General features: G+C 36.1%; 1 protein-coding gene across 11 annotated transcripts in view; it reads left to right on the top strand.

The window, feature by feature from the left end:
• NAALADL2 (N-acetylated alpha-linked acidic dipeptidase like 2) overlaps positions 1-16593 on the top strand; it is a 1320599-nt gene that overhangs the window by 599175 nt on the left and 704831 nt on the right. The window lies entirely within an intron of this gene.

Below are 16593 nucleotides of genomic sequence, written 5' to 3'. Positions count from 1 at the left end.
AGAGAATCAATATCTAGTACTTCGAATCCTTTCTAATTTAGCGTAACTTTCGGAGGTAATAGAAACAGCAACTTCATCTTGAAGGCCAGCTGCAAGAGCTTGTTTGGTAACTTTTGCCATCCTGACAGGATTATTGATAGAGAAAGAAACTCAAGGTCATAGGCCTTGATGTTTTGCTCATTCTATGGTAATCTTATTTCTGGAGATTGTTGGCTCAGCCAGTTCTTAGCTAGATGCTGGGAAGATAAATTTGAACTTGGGCTTGTGACACCACTTAACTTGTAATAATGATTGTTATCAGTGTCTCTCCATCCTGTTTGGAGAGTAGGAAGTTTGGCTGTGCCTGTGTGTGTGTTTTCTCCAACTATGAATGACATTTGAAATGCCCAGCTATTTCTCCCAAAACGGTGGCTAGGAATCACTACTATCATAGAACTATAAATGCATTTTTATCATTTAGAGCAAGAAAATGCTGAACCATTTCTCTCTAGCTAAAATGGGGCTACTTAGAAAATTTGATTCCATAGTCCTAATCTTAATTAGTCCTTTAGCGAAATCTCTTTAAACTGTCACATACTTTTTAATCTAGGAAATGTGCTTTGTTTATTAAATATGTATCTTTTTTTTTAAAAATGTGCTTACAAATATATTTCTTTAACATAATTTTTTCTATCTATATTTTTGTGAAATGAAGCAGGAAATGTTTTTTGTCAAGAAAGAATGAATACAGTATTGATAAAGTCAAGCTAGTAGGTGAGTACAGGGAGAGAAGATAATGGGATAATAAAGCAAAATAACAATTTGTTTTTGAAAAGTTTGTTCCTCAAGCTTTCATTAGTTTAAAACAAACAGCTCTAGAATAAGATCATCCACATTAGCATTTATGATAAAATTTATTCAAATTAGTAAATTTTATAGTAGCACCAGTTATCAACAGCCCTTTTTAAATACTGAGTGATCCAAATTTTGTTTTGTTTTGTTTTTTGTTTTTTTGATAATTCCCAGTCCTGCTGAGTTAGTCTGTGATATCTCAACAGCTCAGCTAGTCATTTAATAGTTTAAGTCCCGTGACGGTTAAAGCAGTATCAAAGAAATGCTGTATTCCTTGGAACCATGATCACCCCCAGAATCCACCTCAGCTCTCTTTACCCTGAAATTGTCTGAATTTTACATAGGCTTTCTCTAAAGGCAGGAGTAAATTACAAATCAGGTTATGAAGTTGTGGAGATGACGTTGTTAGGATTAGGGAAGAGATGTGCCATGAGGAAAATAGTTAAACTTGGGAAAAGAAGAAAAAAAAAAAGGCTCATACAATGTAGTTTCTGGTCCACAACATGAAGAAATCAAGTGATGATAGTAGTCACATTCATTTCTCTAAGGCCCAAGTCCAGAAGGCTGTTTATTTTCAATGGTAGCAGCTAAGGAACATAGGGCATAGACTCAGATGGGGTAAATACGGAGACAGGTTTAGGGAAAGTGTCCCAGGGCTGGCAGTAAGGGAGCCTTCACTACCTTGCCAGGGGAAGATGGAGCAGTAGTCAGAAAGAAGAGAATTGTGTAGAAGACCTTAATGGAGGAGATGTGGCCTTAGGTCAAGGGGCAGAGTTAGCCTGTTGGGATGAGGCAAGGAAGCGGCTGAGGAAATAACACTCTGATCTTTCTTTCTGCTCACTGATCTCCTGTTGCCTTGCATTTGGCCAAATCCAGCTAAAAACAAGCGCAGGGGAGCTTGTTGATGTAGCCTGCACAGGTCCACTTCTCTGGGCACAGAGTTGGGTGAAGCAGGGGTGGAATGCCCATCTGGAGGGCCAGTGAAAATTCTGCATTGGATCCATTCCTGCTGTAGCTGTGTTTGTAAAACAAACTAATTTGACTCAGCTTTACATGTGCAGAAGGCTTTTAAGAATATGATTGAATAATATGTGGTGTGAAAAAGTACTTTTGCTAATCGTTTATTGATTTAAAGATTCCTGTTCAACAGTTATTATATATCAACAATATATATCAGAGTAAGAAGGATAAAACTATGCGTCTTGTTAAGAGATTTAATAAGAAGGGAGAGTCATTATGAGGGCAGCTAGGAGACAGAGAATTAAGTGACTTTGGTGTGAGAGCTGAGTTTGAATACTGATTGGGCTATTACTACTGAGAACTTACATAATTTATTTAACCACCAGGGACTGTGCTGCCTGAGGAACTCATATGCAGTAGGTGAGCACCCTAGTCCTATTATTGTTATCAGGATGCCCTTGGTGAAGTTTTTTTTTTTTTTTAAAGTTTATTTATTTATTTTGAGAGAGACAGAAAGAGTGAGCAGGGGAGCAGCAGAGAGAGAGGAAGAGAGAGAATCCCAAGCAGGCTCCACACTGTCAGCTTGGACCCCAATGCGGGGCTCGAACTCATGAACCTTGAGATCATGCCCTGAGCTGAAACCCAAGAATCAGATGCTTAACCACGTGACTGAGCCATCCAGGTGCCCCTAGGACTCCCTTGCTGAAGTTTGATCGCTAAGAAGGCAAATAGTAACCATTTTATATACCATTGAACCTTGTAATCTTGCTTTAAAAACATCGATGTCTATTATTAGACCCCTTTTTGAATAAAGAACAGGGAATCTACATGAAATATGAAAAGGGATATACTTCTGTTATGTATTTATGATCAGATTCACTGATATTCATTAAAACATTCAAAAATGACGCAAGATATGGTAATCCCAGTTCAAATGGATGATTTGCTGCCAGACCCATTCCTGTCACCAATGATGAGAATAAAGGCTGTGTAACTCAAATCATTTTAGACACATGTTCATGTTTGAACAGGGACTGTAAGAGCAGGTGTCAGAATACAGCTTTCAACATACGGTAATCTCTTCCAATGCAGCTGGCTGCAATCCTTGTCAAAGGTTACAGAGACAAAAAGACACAGAGTCAGAAGTGTCTAGGTGCTTCAAAAGCACATTCAGGAAACTGCGTCATTATAAATCATATTCCCTGGACTAGAAAAAAAAATCACTCCATTTACCAATGATGTAGAATGGCTTAAAAGCTGAATCTGAATTTAGTTCTGTAAGTTTCCATGTATCAGAGAGCACCAGAGAAATTAAAATCGAGAGAAAGGTATAAATAACAAAGAGCAGTGGATCGGAATGTGCCTTGAGATTTAACCACAGCCCCTGAAGCTCCTATATTCACTGTACTCTAGAGAACAAGCAGAAATTTTGAAATGCAGCCATCCTATAATGGCTGAAATGGGATGGCCATTTTACCGTGGTCCAATGGTAGATGGATAGGAAGAGACGTTCATTAGAGGATATTCACATTACAGGAAAAGATACAAAGCTGGAGTTTTCACAAAGAGCAAGTGACATTGCAGCCACCATGAAGAGAGAAGCAGTTTGATTAACTGTCACCTCTGAGGAGTCTTTCCTGATCCTGTAAACTTGGGTAGACTTCTCTCCTGAGAACTCTCGTGCCTCCCTACATTACCATATTACTATCATGCTGTGCTGTGTGTAGTTATTTATCTAAATGTCCCACTTGAGTGGGAGTTCCATTAGGGTAGGGACTGTCTGTCTCTTCTGTGTCCTATCCAGTGCCTTGCACTGAAGAAAGTAAATGTTCAGTACATGTTTGTTGAACAGTAGAACAATCAAAAGTGCGTATAACTGGAAAAGAGAAAAAAAAAATTGAGGCTGTGTGATGTTGTGATTTAGAATAAATACGTATTTGGTCTTTATCCACTGTTTCTGGAACAGAGCTCCTAATACCTTTGGATTTTCCTATTCCAATCCATACTGTCTTTGATTATGTTAATGAGGTGACTTTAGGATCAAACTTGAGGATGGGGGCTGGTCTCCAGGAAAACCAACCATGTAATGAGAGGGTTAGAAATTTCAGACCCACCCCCTAACTTTGGAGGGTGCTAGAGGTTCACTTCTTTACTTATGGCCAGTGATTTAATCAGTAATAAAGCATCCATAAAAATCCAAAAGGATGGGGTTTGGAGTGCTTTTGCGTGGGGGAACATGGAGAGATTTGGGGAGAGTGGCACATTCTGGAAAGGGCAAGTCCTTTTCCCATACTTTGCCCTATGTCTCTCCCACACCTGGGAAGAATTGTATCCTGCCTGTTCCTGAGTTACATCCTTTTATAATACACTGGTAATATAGTAAGTAAAATGTTTCTCTCAGTTTTATGAGCCATTCTAGCAAATTAAACCCAAGGAGGGGTAATTGAAACTGCTAATCTGTAGTCAGCTTGTCAAAAGCAAGGGTGATAACCTGGACTTGGGCTTAGAGTCTGAACTGGGGAGCAGTCTTAAAGGACTAAGCCTGTTGGATCTGACACTATCTTCAAGTAGATAGTGTCAAGGATAAGTTGAGCTGCAGAACAGCCATCTAGTAACCTAGAATTGGCATGAGGGAGAACTACACACTCACTCAGCCAGAACTGTAGACTGATAAGGACTGCCTTTTTTAATCTGGTTGATTTTAGGTGAGACAGAATCGTTCCTTGGTTAGTTTGGACACTGTTTCTGGAAGATATTATTGATACATTCTTGTTTTAAGAACATACACAAGTTTAGAATTTATGCTGATAGGGAGGGTTTCCAGTCTAGTTTATTCTTAATACATGTCCCTGGTAAGACCTAGTCAAGCTTTTTAGTACCTGGTTGCAATCTCCCAAGAACATGTGTGAGATATCATGGGAACACACCTGTAGACAACCTAGTCTTGACTTAGAGCAGAGACAAAAGTCATCCTGAAACCTATGCTGTCATTTAAGAAAGAATCCAAAGTAAGCCAGCTAGGATCCTGTAAATCTTTGTGAATATTGAAGCCCATGTGATACATTTCTTTTCGATATTTAGACTGTGATAACCTTAGCAACATTCAACACTGAATCCTGTTTGCTTATGAGGAGGTGTTTGACTGTTGTTTTGGGTGGAGAAAGAGAGATCTTGATAGGAATGTGCTGACAGATCTGGAAAGAAATGTGCTGACAATTTTCCTTACCTTGTAAAATGTGCACTTGCATTCCTAAGTCCTTGGAGCAATGGATGTTTAAAAAAGTTTTGAATGGACACTATTTGAATATGTAAAAATTTTAAAAATAAAAGAGTGATACCAAATAAAAGACACTTTAGAAATTACTCTTCAATGAGTAGTATTCAAAAACATAAGGGATGGGTGCCTGCATTGCTCAGTTGATTAAGAGTCGGACTTCGGCTCAGGTCATGAGCTCATGGTTTGTGAGACTGAGCCCCACATCGGACTCTGCACTGACAGTGGGGAGCCTGCTTGGGATTCTCTGTCTCACCCTCTCTCTCTGCCCCTCCCCAACTTATTCTCTAAATAAATAAACAAACAAACAAACAAACAAACAAACTTAAAAAAATAAAAATAAAATAAAAACATAAGGGAGGTAAGAACAAAGCACTGAAGGTAGTAGTGATGGGGTTCTTGGGCAAACGGCCAAGAAAGAATTCTTGAGACATCTTTGGTGCAAAAAGGTGATTTTATTAAAGCATGGGGATAGGACTTGTGGGCAGAAAGCCGCACTGGGGTTGTGAGGAGTGACTGATTATATACATTTAAGTTAGTGGGGGTTAGTGTAAGTCTCTAAGGAATTTGAAAGCAAGGCTTTCAGGATATGAAGGGGCTAGCTACTGTTAAGGTTACTTTTAGTCTTTAATAAAATAAAAACATCAAGGAAGTAAGGCAGCCATGAGTTCCTTGAGCAAAGTCGCACTCTGAATGTTTCAGATGTCTATCACTGGGCTGCAAACTGTAAGGAGATTTAATTTATGTTACATTTCTCTTGCCTTTGTTTCCCTCATCAGTAGGACATTTCACAATAAAGACATTTGTGAAGGTAATGGGAGGCTGCGAGATTCTTCCCACCACTGTTAACCACTGACAAACTTGGAGGGAGGTTTTCAAATTTGACTGAGGGCAGACTCAGTTTAATCTAGGTCTTGTTACCAAGTCTAATTGGTAATGAAGTAAAAAATTTGCCATCAGAGAGTAACTCCAATACTTGAACTTAATGTAAAAATATCTGAAAAAAAAAAACAGTCCTAGAGACTGTCCTAATATCTTATATTTTAGCACATTGAATAATCATCCAGTAGATATAGAAAATTTGTAATCAGAATGCCTCTAGAAAAGGATATGCTTGCTATCTTCCATGCAAAACTGCACTGGAAGCATGGGCCTCTCTAAAATACATAAACCGTTAAGAAAATTGCTAGCAAATTTTTGTTGGATAAAATTACCATATGCCACAGATGCTTTAATTATTTGGAGAGCAGAGCCATAGAAAAATTTTATTAAGAAAAGTCTTAAATCTGTAAGTTTTCCAAATATTATCTTAAACCTTATATAATTCTACCCAAATGTGTAAATTTTTATTAGAACTGGAACATAAAATTATTAGACCTCTCTGATGATTAGGTGAAATGGGGAATTTTAAAACACTATTAGGTTAGCTTTTATTACACATAATGAGAATCTCCCAGATGGTGTAGAAATCATTAAAAATTAATTTTATAACCACTGGACTTGTCTTAAAGTGTCTTGAACTGATAAGCCTTCTTAATCTTCTAGTGTTGCTCCAGTTCATTGATGAAGTAAAGTGGCTGGCTTTTTAAAATTTATAATCCTATTATAATTGTTAAAGTATAGGACATCCATTTTGCCTAAGGTGTTTAGTGAGTCCCCACCCCCAGAGAAAACTATGCTGTATAGCACAGTCAATCTCAAACATTTCAAGTATGAAGACACTTTCTAATATAAACTATGTGGTTGTAGACCTATATTATTATAGTTGACCTTTAAGATGCATTGATGAAATGCTTGTTCATAGCATTCATTGATAAATGCATTGATTTAAAGTAAATATGTATTAGGGGCACCTAGGTGACTCAGTCGGTTAAGCTTCTGACTTCGGCTCAGGTCATGATCTCAATGGCTTGTGAGTTCGAGCCCGCATCAGGCTCTGTGCTGATGGCTCAGATCCTGGAGCTTGCTTTGGATTCTGTGTCTGCCTCTCTCTCTGCCCCTCCTTGGCTTGTGCTCTCTCTCTCTCTCTCTCTCTCTCAAAAATAAGTAAACATTAAAAAATATTTAAAGTAAATATGTATTTATCAATCTAAATAGCACTTATACTCATTTGAAAAATGAATACATAGGATATATACTAATATAATAATATACTAATGTAATCAAGCAGTTCTTATAATAGCTCTAATACCCTGTTAGAAATTTGTGATTTTTTGCTGGACCATTTCTTTCCACGTTAGACCATATACAATGTCAGTGTCATGAAACAAAGGACATCAATGAAGATGCTCAATTGGTGGGTCAAAAATATGTCTAAAATCTGAAATGTTTCTGTGCCTGTACTGAGGATTTAGTTGTCTTTTCCTGAGGTCACGATAGCCCTAGGATAGGGATTTTTCTTGGGTCCCTGAGATACCATCCTGTGCACTGTAGGGACAGATGCAGAAACATAATTTCTTATGTTCTGAACAAGTGCAAAAGCCTCCTAAAAGTTCCAGTCAATACCACAGACTGATGCCACAGAAAGAGTCTGACTTGTTATCGTGTAAATAATGTTTGTAACTCTTTTTAATTCTGTGAATTGGCTTAGGGTCTTTTAAACACATATCATTATTAATCCCTTCACATTTATTTTTGGAAACATAATCTTATTTGTTTATCAAAGGCTACTTTACTATGTGGTCTTCACCTATATCTGTCCAAACATCAATTAAAAAGGAAGGCATTCTTTTTCTCTTTTTGTATCTATGTCATTTGTGGACATACAATTTTTCACATAAAAATCTATGATATTTACATATATATGTACATACATATTACATACTTGTGAATATTTACATACCTCTAGGGGAGATAAACACATTTATAATACTCTTATATAAGATGTTCAGGGGCGCCTGGGTGGCTCAGTCGGTTGAGCATCCGATTTCGGCTCGGGTAATGATCTCATCGTTTATGAGTTCGAGCCCCGCATTGGGCTCTGTGCTGACCGCTCAGGACCTAGAGCCTGCTTCGGATTCTATGTCTCCCTCTCTCTCTGCTCCTCCCCTGCTCACACTCTGTCTCTCTCTCAAAAATAAATAAAGATTTAAAAAAAATGTTTAACATATTTAAATGATCTCTCATGCCTTTCGTTTGGCATCTGTGTATGAACATGCCTTAATTAATTGGCTGTATTGATTGACTGTAGAATGTCAGTAGGCCAGATATACACAGGCACCTATGCCTGATTGGTATGGCAACATTGGTTAGGGCATATATTTGAAGGAAATGAGATTTGTAAAACATTTGAGAGAAAAAAAGAGAGAACCAAAAACAAAAGGGTAATAAAGAAAAAGAATAGGAAAGTTTCAACAATGCAAAATACTAGAAAGGAAATTACTAGTTATTCAGGTCCTAGGTAATTTCTTGGGTCCGGTCCTCAGTGCTGAACCATTAACTTTCTTATATTTTTCCTATCAACTGCTATATTTTCAGTTGTATGATATAGCACTTGTATATTTTGTCTTTTCCAGAACTATTTCCACTTCATATATTTGACATTTTGGTCCTTGTAAGAATACTTGAACTTGTCAGACCATGTAGGTATGTTTTGTGATTCAGGAAATATGGTCACAATGTAAAAGCCATGGCATCAAAACAGGCTGTCAGGTTTTCAATGGAGAATTTACTTCAACTGCCATTTAAGAATACTGAAAGAGAGGTGCCTGGGTGGCTCAGGTGGTTAAGCATCTGACTTGGACTCAGGTCATGATCTCATGTTTCATGAGCTCAAGCCCTACATGGGGGTCTGCATTGATGGTGCAGAGCCTCTTTGGGATTCTCTCCCCCTCACTCTGCCCCTTCTGTACCTTCCCTTTCTCTCTCTCTCAAAAATAAGTAAATAAACTTTAAAATAAAAGAATACTGAAAGAGATCTGGAACCTGTACACCAAGGATGGGATTGTACCATTGTGGTTAGGAACTGGGAATCCTGTATTTTGAATTTGCATCTTCACCCTGCCATTTAGAAACTGTGATCATAGGCAAGTGACCTAACCTTTCAAAGTCTTGGTTTCTCATCTGAAAGTGAGGATTTAAAAAACAAAGTTTTTTTTAATGTTTATTTATTTTTGAGAGAGAGAGAGACAGAGAGCAAGTGGGGGAGGGGCAGAGAGGGAGGAGATACAGAAACCGAAACAGACTCTAGGCACTGACCCGTCAGCACAGACCCGATATGGTGCCCAAACTCACGAACTGTGAAACCATGACCTGAGCCTAAGTTGAATACTTAACTGACTGAGCCACCCAGGCAGGCCTGAAAGCGAGGATTATTAAAAAAACAAATTTTGAAGGGTTTTAAAGTAAAGGCATAGTGTAAATTCTAAATAAATGCTGTTATTTTTATAGTTAATTGTACTAGACAGCAAGTAATTGGATTTCAACATTTGAGGCTGTGTCAAATTGTCTAAGCATGTCTAAAACAAAAATAGTCATACTAAAAACTTTGGTAAAGATTTTATTCCTTCTTTTACTCTTATATTATTGTCTGAGTTAGCTTTCCAACTTAAAAACAATAATGGCCTATCCATCTTAGACAAATACCACTATCAGAATGCTCATTGTTATATGTATCATTGTAAGGTTCCCAATTGCCTTTTAACAACTGATTATAATTATAGTCAATAAAAGTGACTAGGTAAATACAGGTTTAAAGCAAATGAAGTCCTACTACCTCTTTGTAAACAATTGCAATGATAATTTTATGCATGCATTTTTGTCTTATTTCAATTCCTCTGGCTAGATTATGAAGTTGACTGTAGACTTTTGATACTTTTTCTTAAGCTGATTTTCAAAAGTGTTGTGCTTATTCATACTTATATCAACCGTGTTTTGAGACTGCCAGCCTCTTCACAACCTTGTTGGCACCCAGTGATTTTTATTTTTAATACCATTAAAGACTATTTGAGGGGCGCCTGGGTGGCAGTCGGTTAAGCGTCTGACTTCAGCCAGGTCACGATCTCGCGGTCCGTGAGTTCGAGCCCCGTGTCGGGCTCTGGGCTGATGGCTCAGAGCCTGGAGCCTGTTTCCGATTCTGTGTCTCCCTCTCTCTCTGCCCCTCCCCCGTTCATGCTCTGTCTCTCTCTGTCCCAAAAATAAATAAACGTTGAAAAAAAAAAAGACTATTTGAGGCCAGCCTCATAAATTGAATAGCACAATTTCCTTCAGTTCTCAGTTATTAATGAGACACTATTTGGTCAGTATTTTTTTTTCCTAAAGCTAAGTTTTGTTTGTTTTATATTTGAAAGGGTTATACAAGATTAAAGCTTATCATGTTTGTTATTAGAGTTGCCTTGAAAAAGGCTTATTTGGTCTTGCAGAAAAGATGCAATTGCAACAGTAGTGATCTTACAGTTTTGAGATTGGTCGTGAGAGTACAGAGAAGCTCTGTATTTCTCTTCTAAATCATCATCCTAAGTCATTTTGAAGGGAGTCATACAGATAGCATAATGCAATAACTCTAAAGAAAGGTTACCACGGCTACCTGGAACTTGTGACTGGAGGCTTCTTCCTAGGTTCATTGTACTAACACAATTCCTTATTTGAATTGAAGTGAGAATGTTCAATTGCTATTTTTTTTAATCTTGTTAGTAGTATGAATTATATTTTTATTTATTCTGAGGCATTGTAAGGGATACATTTAAAGCTAGTTCTGTGGTTTTATTTCACATAAATGCTAGATGGCCTCCTTGAACTACAGCTAAATTTCACTGTTTATGTTCACTTTTACTCAAGAAGAGAATTAAATGGAAACCAATGGTTATTGTACCACTGAATACTCATTATTAGTAGACATCTTACTCATAATAAGGTAATGATTAGAGTAGATTGATGGTTATGAGAAGAAAATCTCAGTTAAGACTTTGACCGTCTATTTAAAACTGACCTCCCCCCTGTCCCATATACACCTCCACTTGCTATCTCTGTTTAGGGTTTTTTCCCTCTATGCACCATGTTGCATACTACAGGTGACCCTTAAGCAATATGGATTCGAACTGCACAAGTCCACTTATACATGGATTTTTTTTAATAAATACAATATGGTACTGTAAATGTATTTTCCTTATTTTTTTCTGTATCACTTGAACTTCTATAGCTTATTTTATTGAAATATATAGTACATTTAACTTAAAAAAATGTGTTAACTGTTTATGTTATTGGTAAGGCTTTTGGTCAACAGTAGGTTATTAGCTACATTTTTGGGGAGTCAACAGTTATATGTGGATTTTAGATTAGGTGAGGGGTTGGTATCCCTAACCCCCAAGTTGTTCAAGTATCAACTATATATAATTTTAACTTTGTTGTTGTTGTTTGTTTTTTCATCCCACTAGAAGTAAGTTCTATGAAGGCAGGGGTTTTTGTTGTTCTTTTCACTGCTGTGTCCCCTGTGTCTAAAAGAGTATCTGTCAGCATATCGTAAATGTTCAATAACTAGTCATTAAATTAATGATTGAATTTACCAAAATTTATATTTCCAGAAAATGCAATGGAAAACTAGGTGAAATAGATAGGACTAGTGTTTTGATAGTAAATGCTAAATTGTGTTTAACTTTGACTCACATTTCTCAAAGGTATAGCAATCTAACATAATGCTAATCAAAATCAAAGCTATTAAAATGCAAGAACATACCTGGTGATATTAAGATATTTTAGACCAGGTTTTCTTTGTATAACAAAAATATTCCCAAAGCCAGATTTTCAGTATCTGTTAAATACCACCTTTCACCATCCATTAACTTATGGAAATCTGGCATTCAGGGTAATACTGTTACCTATTTTCTCCTACCACTCAATACTTTAGATCTTTGTTATTGAAAATCTTTTTTGTTAACTAAATGCACTGACTTCCCAACCTTTGTAACTGGAATTCATCAAGTAAAATTTATTCAAATCCATTTGTAGTTTGAACACTCTAGATACTTAATATTAGCAAATTAATGTTAGTTATTTTAGATGGATGATGGTATTATAGTTATGTTAAAAATAGTTCTTATCATTTAGAATTACATATTAGAATAATTCCATATAAAATTAAGTCTGAATTTTTGGTTTGTTTTAAAAATAATATGAATTAGGGTGCCTAAGTGGCTCAGTTGGTTAAGCAATTGGCCCTTGATTTTGGTTCAGGTCAGGATCTCTGGTTCATAAGTTTGAGCCCTGTGTTGGGCTCCATGCTGACAGCATGGGACCTGCTTGGGATTCTCTCTCTCCCTCTCTGTCTGCCCTCCCTATATTCATGCTCTCCCCCTCTCTCTCTCTCTCTCTCTCTCTCTCTCTCTCTCTCTCTCAAAGTAAATAAATAAACTTAAAAAATAATATGAATGAGTGTGGTTGGAAATGTGGATGGGGGTAGGTTGATGGTCAGTAGAATTGGATGATGATTACCAGGAGTTCATGGTTGATACATTATTGTTTCTACTCTCATATGTGTTAAATATTCTCCATAAGAGAAGAAAATCAAGAAGGAGAAAAAGAAGATAAAGAGGAGGAACACTGTGAGAAAACAAATGTATTTATGAAATGAGTAGGTGTTAGACAAATAAGCAACTGTATAAAACAAATGGTAAGACAGGAAGACAGGAATAGTTAACATTATTGAACACTTATATGTCAAGTGCTGTTTCAAATACTCTAATGCTCACAATTGCCACATAAGCTGAGTTTTATTAACAATTTTCAGAGGAGGAAATTGAAATTCACAGTGGATAAGTGATTTGTCCAAAATAGAAGTCATGAAGTTGTCAAGTTGTTTATATATCAAATTGTTATGAATCATTGTAAGGTGCACTATTATTTTATAGATCTCTAAGAAAGAAAAATTCTAATTTTTTAAAAAATTTTAACTTATTGAAAAACTCTCTTAGGCTTCTTTACATATTTTTTATTATCTATTCTTTATACATAAAAAAAGAAAATATAGATAAGTTCTTTTTAAAACATTTTACATTCAGTAGATGAATCATTTAAATTTCTTTTTGACTCAGAGTTATTAATGCCTATGTTTTGCCAATGCAGTATCACCCTCTGTGTCATTAAGAGAAATGATGATGTAAAAGTCATTAAGGTAATACTCCATTGTTGTCTGTGGGACTTTCTTCCAAGTCAGTGACACCTATAATGCAACCTTTGATGCTGTCATTTTCCTGACATATCAAAAGGTATCAGTCGAGTGTTTTTCAGCAATGACCAGGATCCTAGTTTTTCACAAAGTGATCTTTACATGGTCCAGTAACTTGAAACCTAGAGGAGCAGCAGTTACCTGGTCAGTCCAGAATAATACCCAAGATGGCACATGCATAGACAAGTAAAAATATGTCACATGCCACCTGGACTAGGGTGAGTGTAAAGATTCACTGTGAATTCAGAGATACTAAAACATGGGGGGAAAGGTAAATGTCTCAGAATAGATAAAATAAGGTAGATTTCTTAGCTGGGTAATGGGTGCACGGGTGTTCATTATGGGTATATAAAATATCATTGTTGGAGGAGGTCATCAGAAGATATGACCACTGGTTTACCAGTTGACCTACAAGGTGGACCTGAGCAACTGGAGTTTCCTCATCCCCTCCTCTGACTTTCGAATATAGTGATGCCCACTATTCCCCCATGGGAACCATTTTAAAGGACATGGCTTTGAGAGAGCAATATGTTGCTAAGACCATCTGGATGCATACATGACTAAACCCATTCAAGGCATCTATATAAAGATTCTGGCAGACACATATGGAGATCTACTTGTCTTGAGGCTTCCCCAAACAAGCCTCATATGTAAATTGTCTTGCTTGTTAAACCTGCTACCTGGAGTTGTTTGGTTCCTTCTTTGGTTTCTCTTTGTTTTACATGTATGGGGGCCAATTTGCAAACCAACAGTGTCATAAAAAAAAGATTAGAGGAGACTTGAAAGGACTTTTTTTCTTGAAAGTTGGGACTTACTTATGCCAAACCTTATATTTCATGTTAAAGAGATGTTATACTTTATTCTGGAAATGGAATATTATCTAAAGAAAGCTCTTAAAAGGGCAGAAATGAAACCAAATATGATTAATTTTAGAAGATAACTCTTATAACAATGTATAATATTGACCAATTATGACTGGAAGCAGTATTAAGAACTAAGAGAAACAGAGGGGGTACAGCACAGGATGAATTTGGGTGACTATCAGAATTAAGACAGAGAACTGGGTGAATGACAAAAATCCTGTAATAGTTCATGAATAAATACCAAGCATACCCTGGCTTGTTATTTACCTCTTCTTTCTGAAAATTTTAAAATAAATTAGTTTGGACTTATGTTTTGATGTCTGAATACATTGTTTTATTTTAGAGATTCTAAGTTGAGATGTCTGATATCTCGACATAAATAGGGAATGATTGACACTGTTGTACTTGATACAATTTTTAGTTTTGAAATCTATAAAGCATTTAGTCAGTGTCTCAGATACAAATATTTAAAAATTACTGTTTATTTTCAGAGATATAGTTCAAGTGTAAGTGTATAGTACAAGTGATATGTGTGTGCAGATGTGTAATTATTCAGTATCTATTAAAGTCCCATGATAATTGGCATATGGTGTTATGTAACAGTACATAATAACATATGATGATGGTAATTAAGTGCATTGACTTAAGACTTTGTCTTTTAATGGCCCTCAGTGGATCCTGAATGAAAGGTAAATTAAAGGCTCATTAAGCTGCGTTCAGTAGAAAAAGAAAATTTTCAAATGGCAGATGTAGTGTGAAGTTAAGAGAATTTTATTAAGATTTGCTCGTAATGGTTTTGCTGTTTTATTTTGTTTTTTTGTTTTGTTTTTTGTTTTTTTGTTTTTTTTCCAAGCGACAAGTCTAGACCAAACTGTTTAGACTATTTTAAGACATTTTTTAAAAAGAGCATTTATTTTTACAGTTTGTGTAACATTTTGAGCTTTGAATGTGTAGAATAATTGGGGAGAGCACTGGAAATTTGTCTGTTTCTACATCAGAGTGACCTTGAGTGTGGTTTTATTTAATATTCTCGTGTCTTAAAGGAAAAGCAAAGCAGAAAGCAAAACAACAATAATGTATGCAGTGGAATTAGACAAAACATCTGAAGCACCAGGATTTTTATTTTTCCATTAATGTTAGCCAACATTTAAACTTATAAAAAAAGAAAAAAGTTTGTAAAGGAAGTCAGAGGAAATTACAGACAGGGACAGAAGGTATTTAAAAATGAAAAAATGTAATGAATTTGGGTTTTTCCATATATTTACCATTCTAATAGCATTATTAAGCATGTGGATAAGCACAATGCTATTTATTTAATAATATTATTATAAATGTAATATCAGCATTCCAATTTCCTGCATATGAATATTTGCTAATAGAGCCCTCTGCTCTTTTTCCTTTGTTTGTTTTTCTTTTTTATTTAAATTCAAGTTTCTGGCAGAAACACACAGTTAACATACAGTGTAGTTGTCGTGTCAGGAGTAGAACCCAGTGATTCATCTCTCAACTATGATGCCCAGTGCTCATCCCCAAGAGTGCCCTCCTTAATGCCTATTGGCCATTTAATTAATCCTCCCTGCCACACCCAGAACCCCTCCAGCAACTCTCAGTTTGTTTTCTGTATTTAAGAGTCTCTTATGGTTTGCCTCTCTTTTTTATTTTATTTTTCCTTCCCTTTTAAAAAACTTGCTTCTGATTCTAACACCGTATATTTAAGAACAGACTTTACTTTTCTAAAACAAACAAAAGAAAGAAAAAAAAAACCTGTAGGGGTCTGCATGTTTCTTGTATGAGCAAACATGAATATATGGATAGGGAAGGGAAGAATCAATAATCTTACCAATGGACAACACATCCTGAAGACAAAGCCTGTCCATACGTGAACATCTCCCTGGTATTAAGTCTGGAATATATAGGTTTGCTTCTGTATACCTTTTTGACAACTTATTGACTCTAGCCTATATAGACTACCAGCACTCTTACTAGGACCAGCTTATAACTTGAAAGAAGTTATAAGTTTAGGAAAGGAAGTTGTAGCAAAAGGCAAAGCAAAAACAATAGGAGTTTGCAATAAACTTTTTTGTTTATTAAGATAAATGAATCATATACTATAAAATTTACCTGTATGAAATATACAATGATCTTATTGTATTCAGAGTTTTATAACTATCACCATAATCAAATCAATGTTAGATCATTTTTATTACTCCAAATATCTTCCATTCATTAGTAGTCACCGGTCACTCCCCATTACCTCCATTCTTCCTGCCACAGCACTATGTAATCACTAATCTACTTCCTGCTGCTATAGAATTGCCTCTTCTGTACCTCTTATACACATCAGAATCTTACAGTTTGTTGTCTTTTGTGACTGACTTCTTTCACCTAATATGTTTTCTAGAGTCACGTGTTGTGGTATGTGTCAGTACTTAACTCATTTTCATTGCTGAATAATATTGCATTGGATAGACATACTTCCTTTTGTCTTTTTCATGATTTGATGGATA

This window comes from Acinonyx jubatus, chromosome C2 (assembly GCF_027475565.1).
Source record: "Acinonyx jubatus isolate Ajub_Pintada_27869175 chromosome C2, VMU_Ajub_asm_v1.0, whole genome shotgun sequence".
Lineage (NCBI taxonomy): Eukaryota > Metazoa > Chordata > Mammalia > Carnivora > Felidae > Acinonyx > Acinonyx jubatus.
Note: the sequence above shows the minus strand (reverse complement) of the source record. Positions and strands in the feature narration are given on the sequence as shown.